The following is a 22,854-nucleotide window of genomic DNA, read 5'->3' as shown; positions in this document are numbered from 1 at the left end:
TTAGCCCAAGTGCAGTGGTTTGTGCCCGTAATCCCAGCATTTTGGGAGGATGAGACAGGTGGATGGTTTCAGCCCAGGAGTTTGAGACCCGCCTGGGTAACATAGCAAGACCCTGTGTCGACAAAAACTACAAAAATTAGCCAGGCATGGTGGCATGCACCTGTAGTCCGAGCCACTTGGGAGGCTGAGGTGGGAACCTCACTTGAGCTCAGGAGGCCGAGGCTGCAGTGAGCTGTGATCATGCCATTGCATTCTAGCCTGAGTGATAGGGCCAGACGCTGTTTCAAAAAAAAAAAAAAAATTTAATCAAGGATGCCAGAAAAGTTGTAGGAGGGCTCCAAACTGTCACAGGTCGTAGGTTTGGGATTTAAGTCAAGTTCAACCACATTTAGGAAGGACAGGAGGTATCAGCAGGCATCTGGGTTACTTTAGAAATCCGAGAGCATTTTCAAAGTATTTATTTGCATGTCTTTGATCCGGTGTCTAATTAAATACACAAAAGAAAACCATGTGTTTATACATATACAAATATACACATAAACATTTCCTTAGAATAATTGATTTATCCAAGAAAAATATATCGTTGTGATATAGAATTTTAGTTTAATGGGGAAGAACATTATAGTTTTACTTGCACTCTCTTGAAAAGGGAATTTTAGCTGATAATGAGTGCATACCGTGGAGACGTTTTAGAAGACTCTGATAAGCTCTGTGGAGGATATCACAGAGGCAGTTCCTTCACTGGCTAGAACACTGATTCCCATCAACTCGAAAATCTGTCCTTTATTTTTTTAATTACCAAAGAAAAACAAAGGCCATGAAGCCTTCAGAAACGCCACCTAAGGTAATTTCCAAATCTTAATAACACAAAAGACAAGCACAGCAAGGAACTTAAGTATAATTTGGCCTTAACCTTCAATTTCTGACAGGGTTAGATATTTTCTCCACTGAGTCATCTAACAGCAGTTTGACGCTGAAGCTCTTTATCCTTTGACTCAAATGACTGGATTCTGAATGAAAGGGCTGGAGAAGGTTTTAGCCACTCATAGTAGCGTTTTCAGATCTTTTATTTCACAACAGAGATGTACCCTTCCTATTCCTTATTATTGCTGATGATACGAGGGTCAGGGAAATGCTGGGAGAAGAGAGAGGCATGTCTAGTTTTCATTGCAAGAGAGACACTGTGCAAGGGTGTTTTACAAAGCAGAAAACTCAAGAATAAACCAAACACTCAAATGACAACAAAACACCTCCTTCAGTTTTGCCTTAACACCCAACCATGAGATTGAGCCCAGTCAATAGACTGCAGTTTTAGGCGAAGACTGCACGCAGGCACAGCTGGCACTATGCAGCCTATGGAAACTGTAAAATGCAGGGTAAACCGTACAATTTAAATATCACACATTGATAAGATCACACGCTGGAACTCTTTAAGACAGGAAGAAAGCAAGCTTAGGTAGAACTGATCTCTGAAATAAAAAAAAGAGAAGGAGGGAAGAGAAACTTTTAGAATGTGAAGGGGCATCACAGGTGGTCAAGGAACTGGGTAAGTATATTTGCTTTCTTCTGCTGCTGTCACAAATAACCATGTCTAAAATCACTCACAGTGCACTAAAGTCAAACTATCAGCTGCCCGTGTTCCTTCAGGAGCCTCTAACGGAGAAAACATTCCTTGCCTTTTCCAGCTTGTAGAGGCTGCTGATATTCCCTGGCTCATTGGGCGGTTTGGTTTGGCTGTGTCCCCACCCCAATCTAATCTTGGAGCGTAGCCCCCATAATTCCCACATGTTGTGGGAGGAACCCGGTGGGTGGTAATTGAAGCAAGGGAGCAGTTTCTAGAACAGTTTCACTACTGTTCTTGTGGTAGTGAATAAGTCTAATGCAATCCAGAGGTTTTATAAGGTGAATCCCCTTTCACTTGGTTCTCATTCTCTCTTGTCTGCTGCCATGTAAGACATGCCTTCTGTCTTCTGCCCTGATTGTGACGCCTCCCCAGCCACGTGGAACTGTGAGTCCATTAAACCCTTTTTCTTTATAAATTACCCAAGTCTCAGGTATGTCTTTATCAGCTGTGTGAAAATGGACTAATCCATGGGGGCATCACTCTAACTTCTGTTTTCACGGTTACATTGTCTTCTCTGATCTTTTTCCTCCCATATTCCTCTTAAAAGGATCCTTGTGATCACGTGGAATGCACCTGGATAATCCAGGAAAACCTCTCCATTTCAGCATCTTTAATTTAATCACACCCACGAAGTCTCTTTTACTATATAAGATACCTATTAGGTTGGTGCAAACATTATTGCGGTTTTTGCCATCCAAAATTATGTTTGCACCAACCTAATATTAACAAGTTTCTTGGATTAGAAGGTGGACATCTTTTGGGGGGTGGGAATAATGCAGCCCACCACAGAAGGTGGTCACAAAAATATCATCAGGAATATTTGTGATCATTGTAAAGTATATGAATGAAAATTATAGTTAACAGGGAACAATCAGCCCAATCATCTGGGAAATCTCCCTGTTGGGTGAAGAGCTGATGTCAATATACATTGATATGGTGCTGCCTGCATGCCAGGATTTGGAGGGCGAGAGACTTTTGATCCTAGTTATGGGGAAAGTATCTTGTGTTCTCTCTCATCTCCTTGCTACTTTGTCATTCTTGTCCCTCTTCTGGAAAATTATTTAGTTCTTGGTTCTCTACTTAGGCATTTGAGGAAATTTTACTTGAGCCATTACATCCCTCTTAAGATAGGGAACTCCCTGACCTCACCTCTTTCAGGACAGAAGAGGGATTTTCTTGATGAAGCCAAGGGAGGCAGCTTCCAAGAGTAATTGTTTGTGAAGCTGATGAGCCTCTGAACTGGACTCCCACTCAGATGGGTCCAGGGCTATCTGTTCTGAAACTGTAATGTGTCTAATTCTGTTGAGCTATCTTGGAGTGCAGGAAAGAGAAAGATACCAATGATGATTGCAGGAGCAGTATTAAGCAGCCTGCCTTCCCGCTACTTAGCATGGTAAAGCTGTGCAATTCCCATGGCTCAAATGGATACTGAGGGCTGTGATTTGGGTCAACTCGCTGGAATTCCACTGAAGATCAAGAAGATCCGAGCAGCCTGAAGCTGTGGGACAATCCACCTGTGCTGTAAGCTATGGAGTGGAGGGAGGATGATGGAATTGGTCAAGTCAAAGATAAATCTCCCATGTCTAGAAACAGTAGTGGTGCGCTTCCCATAGGTTCTCCCTCGAGAACTTGCAGGGGTGCTACACGTGAGGACTCATTTATACAACCTGAACACACAACCCCTAACCACAGACCCCACACAGAGCTCATCAACAACGTTCCAGTCACACAGAGCACACCCACAATCAGGCAGCCAAAGGTGGGACGGTGGCATCCACAGGCCCAGAGAAGGAAAAACTTATTTACTCTTTTCTGTCTCTTCTCTCTCACTAGTCCCCAACAGAAAAGGAGCAAAAGACCTCGAAAAGGAAAGGAGAAACGTGTTTGACAGCTGTATTCCCCCTCTGTCCCCTTCTCTAGGGAGAAAGGAGAGGAAGAGCTTTGAGTTGGATATGAAACTTAAAAAAATTTAAATAAGTCAGACTGAAACTTGAATACTGGAATGAGAAATTTCACCTAACTTGCAGGTGTCTGAAGAAGTATAGAATCTGGCCAATATGATATTAAAGGAGCCTGTAATTGGAATAAACCATTTCATTTTTATACCCCAGGAAGTTGGGTCCAGTTCATTAACTAGTTACAGAAGCACTTAGGTCCTAGGATTATATTAAGTTTTTACTTTCACTGTAAGCTCCTTGAGGGCAGGGGACGACCATGTCATAGAAAATACTAATTTCTAGGGACTTAAACCTACCCAAATCACTCCACAAAGAATGTGTTTATTAGAAGCATAGTAGGCTCAGTGAAATAGAGTAGGAACTGAAAAAGCATTGGAACAAGGTAACTGAGTACCATGGCAGCTGGGAGTTCAAGTTCATGAAACTTCAAATGAATGTTTCCCCAGTAATGAGATTCAGCAAATGTTTGGCTCAGTCTGTCTACATTTTACTTCCAAATGAGGAGAAAGAAAGGACTTAGTGAAGGGAGAGAGGGAGAAAAGGAAGAATGAAGGTAAGGACTGGGAGAAGGGGAGAGGGTGAGGTGGGGGGCTGGAGGGAACAGGAAGGAGAGAGGGGAGAGAGGGCGGGGGGGGAGAGAGAGAGAGACAGAGAGAGAGAGAGAGAGAGAAAGAGAGAGAGAGAAAGAGAGAGAGAGAGACTGACTCTTAGCCAAGCCCACGGACTTGCTTAGTTGAGGTTAGAGGAAGGATTGGTGTGGTTACAAATAGCATGTTTGGGTTGCATAAACATTATTGGATCATTTAATAAACGGACTGTGTTTGGCCTGAGAATCTTAGATGGTATCATATCAATTCATAAGCATCATAGTGCCTCAGTATCTAGGGTGTCCATGTCTCTCAGTTAGCTCAAAGGGCTGTATTCTAAATAGGCAGATATACGTAAAACCCTCTATCACTCTTGTGGTCTCATTGTAAGTTTTCATAATCAATACTTTCTTGGTTTCGGCATTTTACTGTAATTATAAAACCCAGCTGCATTGTCAGGGACCAGTCAGCCTGCCATTGTAATTTTTCCACCCACTTTTGAGATGTTTATCCTAAGCAGCCTCTTCCTCTCCTGTTTTCATGACATTTAAATATCTTGTGAAAATCAGTTTGTTGCTTTGGCATATCATATAAAACATTAAGACAGTAAGAAAACAACCCAAACTGGGTTAGCCATAGAGTTGGGGTAAAAATGGTTAAATGAAAGAGTTTGACCCATCACATCAGAAAAATGTCAATTTTTTAAACTACCAACCTCGTTGACCCCTGAAATTCTGATGTACACCCAGTGTGATATAATTCCACCTCCCATCTGCCCTCAGCCTCTCCAGAGCACTTCAGTGAGGTACAATAAAACTGAGACCATCTGAGCTGAGTCAGTTATTACCTGTGAACCATTAAGGGAATGCAAGATGGTAGAGAACTGTAATTACATCATGAAAGGGACAAATTGACAAGAGATATTAACCAGGGTGGCTTTGAGTCTAGACCGTCTCAACTGAAGAAAATTTCAGACTAGCTCTTACAAGATTGTCCTCACTTGATTATTCTAAACTTAATGGCTTTGTCTTTTAATGTTCTTTATAGACAAATTCAAGTTCACATAAGTTATTCGTGTTTTTAAATTCATAAAGACTTCTACATAAACCCTGATAGAGATGGGAGGAGAGGAAGCATATGGACGTGTCACAAGGAAGGTTCTGCTATAGAGAAGGCAGATAGAAACTTTGGATGTCAGAAGATGAAGGAAAAATACAGCACAGTGAACACTTCCTTGTCTGGCACGGGACCAACTTGTGACTCGTTTAGTTTGATGAACAAGCTCTGATCTTAGAGCCTCTGAAAAGGTTCTTTTTCCTTCCCATGCATCAGATTCAAAATTGTGTTGTCTTCAGTTATTCTGTCAAATGAGCTATAAGAGATTATGAAGGAAAAAATAAAATATGTAGAAATAGGTAAAATTAGAAAGTACCATCAAAAAGTCATCATAATGCAGGGCTTACAGTGGAGAAAAGGCTCCACACTTTACAGTAAGATCAGGGAGAATTTTCTTAGGATGGAGAAAACACTAACTGTAATGTTAACAGACAGGAAACTGAATGTTCATCAAAAGCCGTATTTATAGGTGGGATTAAATCAGTGCAGATTGAAAATACAAGCAAAAAGCTTGATTAGCATTATGTCAGTGCCTTCCTAGAGTATAACCATACTTGTGTTCTAATAAAACTTTATTTGAAAAAAAAAAAACAGCTGATAGGCCAGCTGATAGCCTGTGGGTGTAATGTACCAAATTTTGTGGCAGAGAATTCAGAGGGTTGTAAGATAAAATGCAGAGGAAGAAGGATGATAAGAGAGACCTTGTATTCTTTCCTATGTGCTCCTCTACTATGTGCAGAAGACTTTTCCCATGCTTTCCAAACCGCCCTATTAAACTTTCATGAACAAGTACATACTCAAAAAAACAAAAAAAAGTCATTATAATGATATAAGTGGGCAGTCAAGCCCAATATTGGGGTTTAGGTCAGAAGGATTCTTGGTTTTGCCTAAGGAAGAATTCAAGAGGGAGCCGGTGGTGTTAGATAGCAACTTTCATTAAACCAGAGCTGCTCTTTGCAGAGCAGGCCAATCTCACAGGCAGTGTACCCAAAAGTCAGCACTTGTGGGCTATTGCCTAGCTATGTTTATACCCAATTTTAATTACATGCAAATTAAGGGACTGGTTATTCAAAAACCTCTAGAAAGGTGACAGTAACTTCCAGGTTGTTGACATGGAAAGGGGCAGTAACTTCTGGGTTGTTGCCATGGCATTTGTAAACTGTCATGGCGCTGTAGGGAATATCTTATGCTTATGAGCAGTTAAGCCAACTAGAAGATGCTTTTGGTGTCATCTGCTGGTTACGGCCAACTTCTTTACTTCGCCCTCTCTGGACAGAAAAATAAGTCCTGCCAGTGTCCTATTTCAATAAGGCAACTATAGGTACATAATGTATGCACACATATGTATATATAGATCACAGCTGATTGAAAACAAAAATAGCTCCTCTAGTTCCTAAAGATGGAGTAAGGCAAGGAAGCACACTTTCTTCACAGGACACTGCAGTCACTCTGTACTGTATGTAAATCCACATATGTATTGTCCACATGCATGCTGTCACCCCCAAAGCCTGACACCCATCCCCTCCTTCTCTAATGTAACTCAAGCTTGAACACTCATATTTAGGGGAGTCCAAGGTACTAATTGATGAATTATAAACCAAGCTCCCTCTCACCTTCTTTTGGCTATTGCAGAAATAAAAATGTTAGGTAACTCATGAGGAAATGTGATTTTCCTAAAATTAGCACAAAGATGACATAGCTATGGTTTTCTCTTATTCTGTAGGTAAGCAGTTTTTTAGTATTTATTTATTTTCTTTAGCTAAAGAACTGCCGTGGCAGATAAACTCTTGCACAGAAACCTAATAATGTATAACATGGATCAACAGGGAGGAGACCCTGTGCGTCCCCCCAGAATGTCAACGCAATTCCTTGGAAATCTTTATTTCTACTGAGCATATCTGAAATCAAGTTCCCCCAAGGAAGTTGAAGCATCTGATGGAAAAGTCTCCTTGGTTGTTCATCTAAGAATATCTTGTGTCAATTCATGTGGAAAATGGTCTTACAGAGCTGTGGAACATCATGATCTAGCTGGTAAAGCCTCTCTATGATATTGTCACCATAGTGCATAGTAGAATTAGTGGTATTACAGTTTCCTTATCTGTGAAATGGGAATAATAATACATATCTTGTGACTTCCTAGAGATGACTGAAGATCATTCACTAAAATGAATATAAAAGCACATTGCAAACAATGTAATGTTAAATCATCTTTGTACTTTTTCCTTTTGATTTTGGACAACTATTGATTTTGATGAAATGTAACTTTAGTAAAATTAGCAGAAAGTAACCACAGACACATTTTTTCTTCTTTTCAGATGATTAGGGACATAGTAAAACAAAAAGGTTCATAAGATGTCTACAAAAGTCACTTCAGTGTTTTTCCTCTTCTCCTGGAAGTCACCAAAAACCTAATGTCAGATGAAAACAAAGAAGGTAAAATCTACTTTCAGCAATCTTTGAAAACACATTCAACCAACAGCTGGCAAAAATACATGTGCAAGCCACGTAAACCAGCTGAGATCAGGCAAAAGCTGTGCAGGAGAAAGTGATAATAACCATGAAACTGGCAAGAGGGCTCAACATTAGCACCTCAAGGAAAGCACTAGCAAAAGCACACATCTTAAAATTAAGCAGTAACACTAAAGTACAGAAACTGTATTTCTTGCTTGCAAAAATGGGTGTAGGAACTTGGATAAGAAGAGCTGCTGGTAGAAACCATTTGGAATCTGGCTTGACTCAGAAAATGTAGGCAGAGCTACACAAAGAATCATCCAGAGAAACCATGTCAGGAGTCAGCAGTCACAGAGACATAAAGAATCTTTGGAATGGGAAACTAGTTTAGTCCAGAGACTGTTCTGGGCCCTCTCCTTTGCCTACCCTCCCTCCCTACCCAACACATGTGTAAATATCTACTCCAGAAAAATTCACCTCGTTCTACGATGAGTAAGGAAGAAAAGAACTAACTCAGAATCTAACTCAAAGATACCATAAGAAAAAAAAATCTAGAGAAAGGAGGAGGGAAGTAATATTTATTAATAAAAAAAAGAAAATGCATTAAAAAGTAACCATGGTACAGAGGAAAATGGTAACAAAACATTTTTTTTCCATAAATTAGAAAAAACAATTGAAGTCAGTTTCTAGGAAGGAAGAACAAAAGCAGCAATATGAGAACTCAGATGATGAAACAATAAAAATCAGCAGAGTACAGGAAAGAAACAAGAAAAAATGTCATTTCAGAAGGGAAGACAAAACTGGAAGAAATACAAGAGACAACAGGTGCAATGAAATTTCAGTCATTAAAATGAAAATATAGAAGCTTAAAAAAGTATTAGGAAAGAATGGTATATAAAAGAGAGAAAGAAGGCTCAATATATGCATAATTGCAGCCACTGATGAGAACCAAAATACTGACCAAAACAATAGACTAAGAGCAAACAATTTAAAGTTATCTTAAAAACTACATGAAATAAAGACAACTTGGGTCTACAGTTTAGATGACCACATAGTAGTGTAAAATTGTCTCAGAACTCTCAATGTTAATGCGTACCATAAGGGCAGGCACAATGGCTCATGTCTGTAATCCCAGAACTTTAAGAGGTTGACATGGCTGAATTGCTTGAGCTCAGGAGTTCAAGACCAGCCTGAGAAACATGGCAAAACCCCATCTCTACAAAAATGTAAAAATTATCCTGTGTGGTAGCACATGCCTGGGGTCCCAGCTACTTGGGAGGCTGAGTTGGGAGGATTGCTGAGCCCAGGAGGTCAAGGCTGCAGTGAGCCATGATCACACCACTGCATTCCAGCTTGAGCAATAGAGCAAGACTCTGTCTCAAAAAACAAACAAACAAAAAAAAAACTGGAAACAAAAAACATAAAATTATTCAATTCTAAAGGCATGCAAAGGGCCACATTACTATAAGGTAGGATGGCTACTTAATTTATCATCCGAACTAGGACACTTGTGAGAATAAAAGGGACAAGGAAATGCTAAGTACAGTGAGATGCTGAGACAGACATATAGCAAGACTGTCGAGGACAAAGCAGGAACTGTAACCACCCTGCTTTAAGAGGGAAACATTGGGCTCACATCAGGTTTCTCAACATAAAGACAGGAGAGCAACATTCAAGATTTTCAAATTCAAAAAGTCAGAAATTTGATACCTCGTAAGTTTTTCAAATATGTAAGACAAAGAACATGAAACATACCAGAACTCAAAGGATACTTTCCCCCAAAATGCACTTGAATAAAATATTAGAGGATGTCTTTGACCAAGCAAGGAACAATGATAGAAATTACGGTGAAAGCACTGTCGGTATACATGGAAAATATTTAACTGATGAACAGAAAACTAGGTGTGTAGATTGGGGTGAAGGAAGGAAAGTAAATACTGTTTGCCCTGCTAATGCAGAAATACCACAAATGTTAAAAATTAGGAAAAGAGAAAAAAGTGGAAGATAGAGTTCACTGATTCTATCATCTGTGATAGCAAGGAATTGAAGGGTATCATTTAAAGACAAGTGTGGTAATAAAAGTTCTTTTTCTTTAAATAAATGTATTTAAGAGTACAAAACTAAACAGTGACAAATACTGACTAAAACAGAATGGTGGAAGAGGGAAGAGAGGGGAAATAACGTGAAATTTAGTGATCCAATCAATGGTTTAGGAGACTAAAGTTATTTTATAACAGCTGAAAAAAAGAACTTGTAATACCTATTAAAATCCTTATACCTAAAAGGAATTCAACAAAGTAAAGCGAAACATAATGAAACTCTTTTAAAACACCATTAAAGAACCCTTCAAAATGGGTAAGAAAAAACCAGCAACCCCATAGAATGAATACAGGTCACGAATGGAGTTCACAGAAAAATTCCTTCATTTACAGTAAGAGAAATAAAAATGACAACTACACCAAGATACGATTTTCACCTACCATAAGGACAAAAACCTAAAAGTTGTATCTATTCTGTGGGTGAGGTTTTGGGGAGAGTCTTTTTAAAATACGCTATTTTTTAAGAGCAGTTTTAGGTTCACAGCGAAACTCAGTGGCAAGTACGGAGATGTGCCATATAACCCTGTCCCCACACATGCATGGCCTCCCCCGTGACCAACATCCCACACCAGAGTGGTCCATTTGTTACAATCAGTGAACTGACACTGACACATCATTATCACACAATGGCGAGAGTTTACATTAGGGTAAACTCCTGGTGTGTACATTCTATGGATCTGGACACATGTATAATGACATGCATCTACCATTAGAGTATTATACACAGTAGCTTCATAGCTCTAAGATTCTCTGTGCTCTGCCTATTTGTACCTCCATAACCCCGGCAACTGCTGATCTTTTTGCTGTCTCCACAGTTATGCCTTTTCCAGAACGTCACAGTTAGAATCATACAGTATATAGCCTTTTCAGATTGGCTTCTTTCACCAAGTCATATGCATTAAGTTTGTTCCATGTCTTTTCATAGCTTGATAGCTCATTTCTTTTGAGGAGACACTTTTTAATGGGAGTATTGCTGCAACACTTACAAAATGTAATTTTGCACACCTACCGCGTTTACAAATGCATCAACCGTTTAATCTAGCTTTAGTGGCGAGCTTACTGGGGAGGGCAGTGTGTGCCAGGTTATGTCCTCTAAGTAGTATGGAGACATGGAGCTTTATCAGTATGCAAGTGATATAATTAGATTTGCATTTTGGAAGAGCCAAGTGGTAACAATATATAGGCTGTTTTGGATCAAGGAGAAATAAAGTCGGAGTAATTTGATTAGAAGATGATCTTAGGCATAAGATAATGAAGATTAGAACTAAAAGGGTGATGATGGGAGCTAAAAAGAGATGGTTAATAATTCAGAAAATTCCCAAGAGGCCTGGCATAGTGGCTCACACCTGTAATCTCAGCACTTTGGAAGGCAGAGGCAAGAGGATCGCTTGAGTCCAGAAGTTCAAGACCAGCCTGGGTAACATGGCAAAACCCTGTCTCTACAAAAAATACAAAACAATTAGCCAGGTGTGGTGGTGCATGCCTGTAATCACAGCTACTCAGAAGGCTGAGGTAGGAGATCGCTTGAACTCAGGAGGTCGAGGCTGCAGTGAGCCATGATCTTGCCACTGCACTCCAGCCTGGGTGACAGAGCAAGAACCTGTTTCAAAACAAAAAAGCAAAAGAATCTAAAAACATTTGTTCATCTCTTAATAAGGATTTGTTCATCTATTAACAAAAATTTATTGAACTCTAACATGGGCCAGCCTTTAAAATTGATACTTACACATTGGGTTTGGCATAAAGCAAAAAAAACAAACAACAAAAAAAGGGTAAATATGTTACAACATGTTGGAGATGGAGTCTAAAGCTCAGATGTGGGCTTGTGCTTAAGACAGACTCATGTTCAATAGTCACCCTCAAGGAGACAATGGTTAGAGCGAGGAAGCAGGAGTGGTTCACTCTTTTGTATGCCTAGGGAGATCAGAAGCAGACAGTATGTAACAACTAGACTATGTTTAAAAGTATGGAGTAGTAGAAGAAATAGAACTCAACAAAACAGATAGAAATAGGAAGAGACTCAGTAATGTACATAGCCAGGGAAATAAAGTGTAGAGAACATTCAAGAATGAGAAGAGGATCAACAATATCCAAGTTCATAGAGAAGTCTCCAAGAAGAGGTAACTGAATTTGACATGAAATGTTTCCTTAGTGATTTTAGGGTATAGAAGTAGAATTTCAAAGACCTAGTAAGTAACAGATGTTGAGAAAACGTAGGTAGTGGATAGGAATTATGAAATTGAGAGCTAAAAGTAAGGCAAACTATAAGGAGGTTAACAGAGGAGGAAGGAACTTCAAATTATTTTTAAGGTAGGTGGAAAACTGTGCATGTATAAAGACACTATAGAAGGTATCGGTGACAAAGCAGATATTTAAGAATCAAGAGAGGGCAAGGCATAGTCATGGCACTAAGCTCTGGGAGACCAAGTGCGTTTTGATCAAAAATCATGAGAGAAATCATATGCTATCCTCCTAGGGATGGAACTAGCCTTCGAGATAACAAGATAGAAGAAAAATATGGATTCTACATCAGTGGATCAAAGCCTACTTAAAGAGATTCAGATGAAATCAGAAACAAAGTTGTAAAACAGAATATTGTTACTATAAGTTTTGTCCTCTGTGTTTCTAAAGATTCTGGAACATGAAGATACTTGAACTCCAAGGGTACAGAGTCATGTAGTGCTACTTAAAATCACGGAGGAGCATCCCACCAAACCAATACCTCCTCTAACGTAGACACAAATGAACCAGGCAGTGTTGCACATTTGAGTGATGAGAACGTGGCAAGTATATCCAACATGCACTGTACATTAGATAAAATGTTAAGAGCTATTTCTACATAGAATGACAGAGCAATTCCACCACCCAGTGAAGCTTAAATACTGTGCTATCTAATCCTCTTGGTTGGAAACCAAATCAGCATTCCCTATTGGTTTCTCTTTCCATGTATACTATGGGAGAAACGTGTGAAGAACCATCTGTGGATATGGCAGAGAAATTATGCATTGGCCTACTACATGTTCAACAACTTTTATTTCCAAAGCAGGAGTGTATCCAGTCTCGTCATAACTCTCATTATTAATAATAATTCACGAAGTGCCATTAATCCATTAGTGATGAGAACCTGGGCATCTAGAAAATTTCAGTGTCATGTTTATATTTTACATTCCAAAGGGGGCAAGGGAAAGTAATTGAAAACTTCATCTCTACTGTCTCTTATTCTTCTACTCCTGTACTGGGGAAAATGATCCCAAGCCTTACATCACTATCATAACAAAGGAATTAGCTTGGCCAGTGAAGAATTCATGTGAACAGAAGGCCCTTCTGGCAGAGTGGTAGTGGACGGCCACCTACATAAATTTGCCACATATGTCCAATAATGTCACATAATGTCAGATTCCATTATTTTCTTTTACAAGAGTCACAAATGTGAATCTCTGTTTTTAAATGGATACAAATTTTTTTAGCCATTAAGTCTAGATATTAAGATTTTTGTTTATGTACTTGTGCTTTATTAATGAAAGCATTCTAACTAATTTCAAAAACTCCAAATCAACTTATTTTGTGGGATTTTAGTCTACCTATAGTTACAGGTTTAGAGTTTGCTGAGTCATAAAGTGTGTCATTTACCTTAACCAAAGTTGAGACTACATGGAGAATTTTCCTTATTAATCATCTGCTATCCCTATCTCAAACGTATATATGTATACAAACTTTCTTCTAGATTCATTCTTGTATATTTATACGTCTTCCATGTTTTAAAGGAAAAATCATCTGTTTCTACTTTGATATAAACACTATCACATATAACATACCTATATGGTTTGGAAGACGGAGTATTAAATCTACTGAGGACAGGCATAGTGGTCTATGAATTTGTTTTCTTACTCGATCTAGTCTTTCATGATTATCAGCTGATATTCAGCTCCTGCTATGAGAGAGACATCAGCTAGGCAGCTGAGCTATGTTGAAGCATAAGACCAAGTCCTTGGTTTCCAAGCATTTTCAAAACAGGTGAGCAAACAAACTTAAACTAAAAAATACTTCAACTGATAGAAGGGATAAAGTCCCCTGAAGGAAGGAAATGAAGGACAGAACCATTTAAACATGTGAAGACCGAACAGCATGATTGAATTAATTTGTTCACACTCCGATTATCACACACCATTATATGCCAATCTAATTAATTCAGTATCAGCAACAATATGCAAACAATGAAACACAAAGGAACATCATCCCTTATGACAGTAGGATCTTTTCAACATGATTCTTAAGAAAAGTTACACTTAGTAAGTGCCTGACACTACACATGCTATCTCATCTGTTCAATTCCCCAGGTAAACCTGTGGAGGGAACTCAGAGAAGGTCAACAACTTCCTGAAGGTCATTCAGCTAGTAAGCCAGCCAAGGTCCAAAACCAGTTGTGTGACATCAAAGCCAATGTTTCTTCCATTATATGTCTCTGTCTCCTTTAAAATGTAAATAACCCCAGTGTGTGATTCTCCCCTCCCTGTGTCCATGTGTTCTCATCGTTCAACACCTGCCTATGAGTGAGAACATGCAGGGTCTGCTGCGGGGGCCAGGGGAGGGACAGCGGTTGGGGGGAGGTTGGGGAGGGATAACATGGGGAGACATGTCAGACATAGGTGATGGGGGATGGAGGCAGCAAACCACATTGACATGTATGTACCTATGCAACAATCCTGCATGTTCTGCACATGCACCCCAGAATCTAAAGTACAATAAAAAAAAAAAGTAAATCACATAGGGTCCCCTTTCAACGAGGCTTGTTTCTTCACTGAATAGACCCAGCCTGGGTCAGATCAGTGTCTTCTGAATGTTATTAATTACATTTAGTAAAGGTTGATATCAATCTCAACACTCCGAAACAGCTTATAAAACTTTCCATCTCCAACACTATCACGGGCATTTTATGGAGTCCTGTGTACATGCACTTTCCTGCCTCTCTTTCCTCGAATTCATCCAGTTACACAATGCTCTCCGCTCAGATTAACCAATGCTAACACCAAGAAGCCTTTCACACTCCTCCTAGATTCATCAAGTTTTCTTCTTAAACACCCAGGGGTTTTCCTCGGACTTTTGATTTCCGGCCCAGCACTTAAGAAGCTGGAGTTTTGCCACCCAAACGTAACGACAGGTAAAAAGCTGAACAAACTGAAAAACCAACAACTCTCCTTAGAGCCATAAAAAGTGAGGTTAAAGGCAAACTGCTGTCGCAAAAACGTAAGAGACCAACAGGCAAATACAGAGAATCACAACTTACCAGAACCCAAACGGCCCAGGAAGCAGTGCTGCGAAGGGATAGCTGAGGTAGAACTGATGAATTCACGGAGTGTCTCAGACGTGAAAATTCCAGGGAGACCCGGTCACTGGGAAGGCCCCACATTTTCTGGAGTTGTGTGTCTGGATGTCTACCAGGTCCTCACTAACAGAACTGGAGAAACATTCCCTCCCTCTCCAGCAGCAGCGGGACAAAGCAAGCCATTTTGAAATGTACCAGAGCATTCTGCTCTCTTAACAAGGTCTGCCCTCAGGTGAAACTATTTAACCTGAGCCTAACCTGCTCGTTTTATCAGAGACGAAAAGACCTGGAGAATGGAGTTTACAGGCTTACCTTGTTTTATTGTGCTTGACTTTATTGCACTTTGCAAATATTGTGGTTTTGACAAATTGAAAGTTTAGGGCAACTCTTCATCAACCAAGTCTGTGGGTGCCAGTGTTCCAACAGCACACGCACACTTTGTCACATTCTGTTAATTCTTGCAGTATTTCCAACTGTTTCATTATTATTATAGCTGTTGTGGTGTATTCAGTGATGTCCGATATTACTATTGTTATTGCTTTGGGGGACCATGAACCATGACCATATAAGATGGTGAACTTAATAAAAGTTATGTTCTGATTATTCCACCACTTGGCCATTTCCCCTTCTCTTCCTCCCTTTCCTCCAGCCTCCCTTTCCCTTAGACACAACAATATTGAAATCCAGCCAATTAATAACCCCACAATTGCCTCTAACTGTTCAAGTGAAAGGACAAGTTGCATGTTTCTTATTTTAAATCAAAAGCTAGAAATAAAGCAAAATAGCCTTATTGCTGATATAGAGACAGTTTTAGCAGTCTGGATAGAAGATCAAACCAGCCACAATATTTCCTTAAGCCAATGCCTAATCAAGAGCAAGGCACTACCTCCCTTCAATTCTGTGAAGGCTGAGAGAGGTGACGAAGCTGCCCAAGAAAAGCTGGAAGCTAGCATAGGCTGGTTCACGAGGATGAAGGAAAGAAGCTGTCTTCGTAACGTAGAAGTGCACAGCAAAGCAGCAGGTGCTGATGGAGCCGCTGCAGCCAGTGTGAAGAGCGTTGATGAGACAATGACTTCAGTCTGGGACATGTTCAGCGTGAGGCCCCTGCAAGGTATCCAAAAGGAAAGCATAGCTGACAAATGAAAAATTAAGTCTTAAGCTTAGTAGAAAAGATCATTTGAAGGATATGAATCAAAGGTCATTAAAGTCATGGGAGTGGGTGGGATTGTGAGAAACAGGGTAGAAATTAGACAAGAATAGACAAAGATTGTACCACGCAATGTGCTGAATTATCTCCAAGCAAGCAGGGACCACGTGAATTTTGTTCACTACTCAAACCCTGATATGGTTGGCTCTGTGTCCGCACCCAAATCTCATGTAGGATTGTAATCCCCATGTGTCACAGGGGGTCCCTGGTGGGAGGTGACTGCATCATGGGGGCAGGTTTCTGCCATGCTGTTTTCATGATAGAGAGTGAGTTCCTATGAGAGCTGATGGTTTAAAAGTGGAGCATTTCCCCCTCAGTGTCTCTCTCTTGCCACCATGTGAAGGAAATCCTTGCTGCTTCTTTGCCTTCTGCCATGATTTTAAGTTTCCTGAGCCTTCCCAGTCATGCTTCCAGCAGAACTGTGAGTCAATTAAACCTCCTTTCTTCATAAATTAGCCAGTCTCAGGAAGTAGTTTTTTAAAGCAGTACCGAGTGTTGTGTCTGCTCACAGTAGACGATACTTGTCTTAAATGAATTGATGATGAACAATGAAGGAATGAAATGAACAGAAGCCAATAAAAAGTCTGAGGGAAAAAAGGCAAAATAGTTGAAGGTGAAGCAGGAAAGTGCTGTGCTGTTGGATCAAGGGAGTAGAAAATTTCAGAACAGGGAATTTTTTTTTCTCAATGTATCAAATGTTCATGTGATACCATTTTTACTAAATTAGCCACACATATCACTAAATTTTTACTAAATTAGGCACACATATCAGATTAATTTTTCCTAAGCTATTTTTTAAAATTGTCATTATCTTTCTCAAAAAATCTCAAACATTTTCAAGAAAGATACAATTTAAACTTGTCTTTGTGACAATTAAAATCCTCCATAATTTGGCACTAACTTGTGTTCCCAGCTTTACTGCTCATTGGCTGGAACTCTTCCTTCTATTCACGTTCCTCTCCTCACTCTTTCCTGAACAAGACAAGTTTCTACCTGATTCCCAAGACTTTGTCCCTCCTCCTTTCCTCTGACTTTGAATACTTACCTTCCGTAACTCCACTAAAGTTCCATTTCATTCACAACAGCCTCTTGGCTGTTGTAGCAAGTACTTGTGTGTCCTTTCACTGAGTTCACTCTTGCCTAGGCTGTGCTCATGACGTCAGACTTCTGAACATTTGTAAAAGCAAAGCACAACTATGGATTTATCTTAACAATATGGCAGAGTTGGAGCTTCTTTCCCTGGGTTCTACAGCAATGTGTCAACTCACAGCTGCTCATCTGACTTTGAAGGTCCTTCCCAGTGTCCAAGCTATAGCGACACTAAAAACAAACAAACAAAAATGATAGCTAATGGGGACTGAGTTATCTAAAGTGTCTTGTTCTGTTTCTGCCAGTTGCTGCGAAGGCTAAGAAAGCGTGCACAATTTATGTTTTGTTTTGTTTTTCTGTTTTCATCTTTCTATTGACTTATCAGGGTAGAGTGAGACTTGATCCATGATAGAAGAATATAGATAAAGGTGTTTAGATGATAATGCTACAGAAGCTGATTTGGTGACAGCTGAAATTTTCTCTTCCCATTCTCACCCAACAAGCCCCTTAGAACAACACTATATTCTGTTTTGCATTGCTATCAGGAATATCTAAGGCTGGGTAATTTACAAAGAAAAGAGGTTTATTTTGACTCATTGTTCTGCAGGCTGTCCAGAAAGCCTGGTTCTAGCATCTGTTCCTGGTGAGGCCTCAAGAAGCTTCCAGTCATGGCAGAAGCCTCAGGGGGAGCTAGTGTCTTATATGGAGAGAGAGAGGGAGCTAGAAAGAGAGAGAGGTGAGAGGTGCCACACTGTTTTAAAGAGACAGATCTTGCATGAACACAGAGTAAGACATCACTTATCATCATGAAGACAGCAACAAGACATTCATGAATCCTTCACCTCCATGACCCAACATCTCCCACTAGACCTGACCTCCAATATTGGAGGTCACATTTTAACATGAGTTTTAGAGGGGACACAACATCCAAATCATATCAAACATCTGCTTTTCAAATTCACTCATCAAGTTTTCTGGGAAATCCATTCCAATCGGCAATGATAATAATGATATTCAGGGTTACTCTCCTTAGGTGTTCCAGCCAGATCTTTTGTTGCTCTTAACATACTACATCATAATTATTGTCTGCCTCACATGACATTTTAATGGAGGAGGACATTTAAAACTATGATTCCTCATGCTCAGCATGGAACTTAAATAGTTGGTGTTCTGTACATGTTTGCTGCATGAATAAATGAATAAAAATGAATGAATATGATTGCTAGACCTTCCACAATTACTGCAGCAAATGCTCTAATAGTTCGCTGCTTAGTTTCTGAAGGTACCATGCTTTGCTTTTAAGTCTCTGGAGGAATTTTAATCTGCTCAGAAAGTTTTAAAAAAGGAAAAGAAGGGGGGAGATAAAAGATATTAGCAATCTGAGGCTGAAGGTGACGTTCAACACCAGTGTTAAAGTTAATAGGAGAAATTTCTGGCAATAGAGTGAGCAGAAAATAGACATGTTTAATGACTGCCTCCTAGAGTCCCATTGAAACAACTAACTAAATAGGTCAGAATATATGTAGACAGCTAACTTGAAAATATTTCTTATACGAGAGAGCAGAATCCCAAGAAACTAAGTGAGAAGATATTGGCAAAACCCAACTTACGACACGTTAGTCAGGTAGGTGACAGAGGAGGGAAGCAAAGGTGGGTCTGTTGGGGACTCTCTCCAAACATTATGTGGATTAGCATGCTACAAAGCCAGCTACCACTATGGCTGATTCATGGATTCGTGTTTGCAAGAATGAGCTATAATAAACTGAATGACAGCATTGTGTGGGAGAGGGACACGGGGCTTGCCAGGTACTGCTGCAGCTCATACCTGGCACTGAATTCACCAAACAGAAATTGATTATCCTGAGAGCTGGAACCCAGCATGGCAGTTCACTAAATACAGAGAATAAATAACACAGAGACTCAGATCTTTGCTGGGACTATGCAGGGTTTCAGCTTCCACTTCACTTCAGCAGGCTGCTTGCATTGTGAATTGGGAATGATAATTTACAGTAGATTTATGTTTTTCCTTTCCCTATTGTTTAAACATGAAAGAATTGGGCACAATTCCACATCTGTCTTTGACAGGCTCCATTTCATTGCTGAATTCAGCTATAAGCCAATGGATCTCTTGCCATAAGGATAAGCAAGCAGAAGTGTTAATATACCAGACCTGGAAAAAAAAAAATCCAGACTCAAATAACAGTGAGACCACGAAGAATCAGAGTAGATACCTGCCCCTGAAATAGACAAGGGGAAATGTCCTGCTTCATGTCATCTCTGTAATTCAAGCAATATGGCATCTAAAACAAAAGAGAAGAAACTGAGGTCAACAGATATTGCATGGAGTTTAAAACGTAGAACAAAAATAAGATTGATAGCAGCATACATGAGCTTGGATGCTGCAGAAAAAAATTAAAGCAAAAGATAAAACTTTATAATTCTTCAAGAACTGAGGAAAAAAAGAGTGAGGAATAATTAAAGGCATGGAATATAGGTGCAGGAGATTTTAGTGGTTTCTGAGCTGTGCTACAGATGCACCTACACACTACTACCAACATTCCCACTACATGCACACACATACATGATTTTCACTAATTTTTACATGCACAGGGTGATGCATTCACCTTTTTCCTTTGTCTGGAGACATGATCTCTGTCCTCATCTCACAGAAATAATGGATGTCATAGAAGACAATAAAGAACTGGAATTTTTTCTCCCTGGATTCCTATTATTCAGAAGATATTATATATAATCCCAACTCTGAGATTTTTTTTTTCAGCCATAAAATGACAGTGGTGTTCGTAAAAGCAGCAACTTTTCTTACCATACAACATCTTTGATTTATCCCTTATTTCCTGGCAGCTTCCTTTTTGGGGAAACTTGTATCATACGCTCTGACTGGCCAATGAGGAAGTATCCATAGACACCCTAACGTAGCAGACTTCACACTACCAGTTTGCACAGGAGTTATAAAATTGACCCTCACAAAGTAATTCTCTCAAAATTTTCTTTTCATCACATTAAAGAAGGTGAGATTGGGAGTAATATATGTTTACCATTAATAAAAATTTGGGACATGTCATATCTTTTGGTGGTGGGCTTTGATATGATTGTATGATATCTTTTGCACCACAGCTATGGAAGACCCTGATCCTCTCCAGGCAGATAGAAAACATGTACCAGTGGAGTCTAGAAAAATCCTCATAAAACCACCAGACTTATAGCAAGAGAGAGAAAAGCTTAGCAATCTATATGATCAAAGGTCAGCCTCCTGGTCCCAGTGGGATAGCTGTGTACAGCAACCACTGCAACTTATAAAATGTGTTTGGAGATCAGTGAAAAAGACCAGAAGAAATAACCACTTGCATATTCAGACCAGGGAAAAGATTCGAAGTCCTAAATCAAAAATGTCAACTATGTAGCAAAAAATAAAAAAGAGAACTATATGTAATCCTGTTTAGTGATAACTGTGTGATCTAAATTCGGAAAAGTGGCCGGGCGCGGTGGCTCAAGCCTGTAATCCTAGCACTTTGGGAGGCCGAGGCGGGTGGATCACAAGGTCAAGAGATCGAGACCATCCTGGTCAACATGGTGAAACCCCGTCTCTACTAAAAATACAAAAATTAGCTGGGCATGGTGGCGCGTGCCTGTAATCCCAGCTACTCAGGAGGCTGAGGCCGGAGAATTGCCTGAACCCAGGAGGCGGAGGTTGCGGTGAGCCGAGATCGCGCCATTGCACTCCAGCCTGGGTAACAAGAGCGAAACTCCGTCTCTAAAATAAATAAATAAATAAATAAATTCAGAAAAGTTCTACATGCATTAGGTAGAAAAAACATGTGGTCCTAAGACAATAATCAGGTGAGTATCAGAAAATAATAGAAAAGTATGATCAGAGAATTGAGAGAAAATATGAAGCCCAAGAATTTTACACAGACATATGGTATATACATAAAAGAAACAGAAAGGTATTTTTGGATATTTAAAAACTGAGAAATTAAATAATTTTTAATATATTTCCCAAAAATATTCCTCAAATCTTACTTTCTAGTAGACCAGTAAAGACTCAAAGAGAAATATTTTTAAAAAGGAGAAGTTGTGAAGCCATTTCAGTAAGCATCAAATTCAGATAAACATAGACTTAAGCTTAAATACATGTGGTAAATACAGCTAAAAACTAATATTTTTAGAAGAGAAAAAATACAATATATATATTAAAAAATCCCAGTAGATTTCTTCTTCCAGGAAGATGCAGTAGGTGTAATTTTTCCTATTTCTTCTATTATGTACAACTAAAATCATGGACATTTGATATCAAGCAAACGTAAACCAGATGGGTGGCTCATGCCTATAATCCCAACACTTTGCAAAGCCAAGATAGGTGGATTACTTGGGTCCAAGTTCAAGACCAGCCTCAGAAACATGGCGAAATCCCATCTCTACTAAAAATACAAAAAATTAGCCAGGCATAGTGGTGCACACCTGTGGTCCTAGCTACTTGGGAGGTAGAGGTGGGAGGATGGCTTGAGCCCAGAAGGAGAGGAGGATGCAGTTAGCTGAGATCAAGATAACACCACTGCACTCCAGTCTGGGTGACAGAGTGAGACCCTGTCTCAAAAAACAAAGCAAGCAAACAAACAAAAAAACAGATATAAGAAGACTCTGCAAGGAGGAGAGAAGACGGGCTGGCTAGGGAGCTTAAAATCCAGAAACAGTAAGGCTACAGGATCCCTGGGTTTGTTTGACTCATATATCACAGAACCTGGGGACCTAGGAATGTCAACAGGTGTGGGAAAAGAAAAAGTCCAATGACATATTATTCTCTCTAGCCAGAGGGCCAGAGGCAGCTTAGCAAAACAGAAAATGCCTCAGCAATAACTGCTCTAATCTAGACAAACACCACAGAAAAACCCATGGCCCTACCCCAACCCACGCTGGCAAAGACTGACCCGGATGGAAGCCTAGACTCCCACCTTGCTAGAATGTAGTGAGGCACCCAAGCCCCCTTGATGGGTGGTATCAGAGTAGGCTGGTAGAGAGGTAGGTTTTTTTACCATGACCCACATGTGCCAAGGACATCTCTCCTCCCATGGCATAAGTAAAAGCTTTTTGAGGGGTAGTAGCCAGACACTCCTACTTCTCCCAGCCAAGGTGTCATCCGTGAGGACTGGTGAGGAGTCCGGCATCAGCACAGAGCCCCTTCCCCCTCACAGCTTGACAGAAACCAAGAGAAAAACCCGGACTTCTCTCATTTTGCAGTAATCAGGCCACTGCCCTCTTTTCATTCCCCCAGGGCTTCACCTATGGGAGCTATGGCAGAGACATAGCTATGACAGCTAAAACAAAATGTCTAAATAAGATATAAAGTGTTTAATGTATTACCCAAGATGTCTAATTTTCAAT

Source organism: Aotus nancymaae, unplaced genomic scaffold (genome assembly GCF_030222135.1).
Source record: "Aotus nancymaae isolate 86718 unplaced genomic scaffold, 86718_ANA_hifiasm-v0.15.2.pri h1tg000077l, whole genome shotgun sequence".
In the NCBI taxonomy this organism is placed as follows: Eukaryota; Metazoa; Chordata; class Mammalia; order Primates; family Aotidae; genus Aotus; species Aotus nancymaae.
This window is presented reverse-complemented; position numbering follows the sequence as displayed.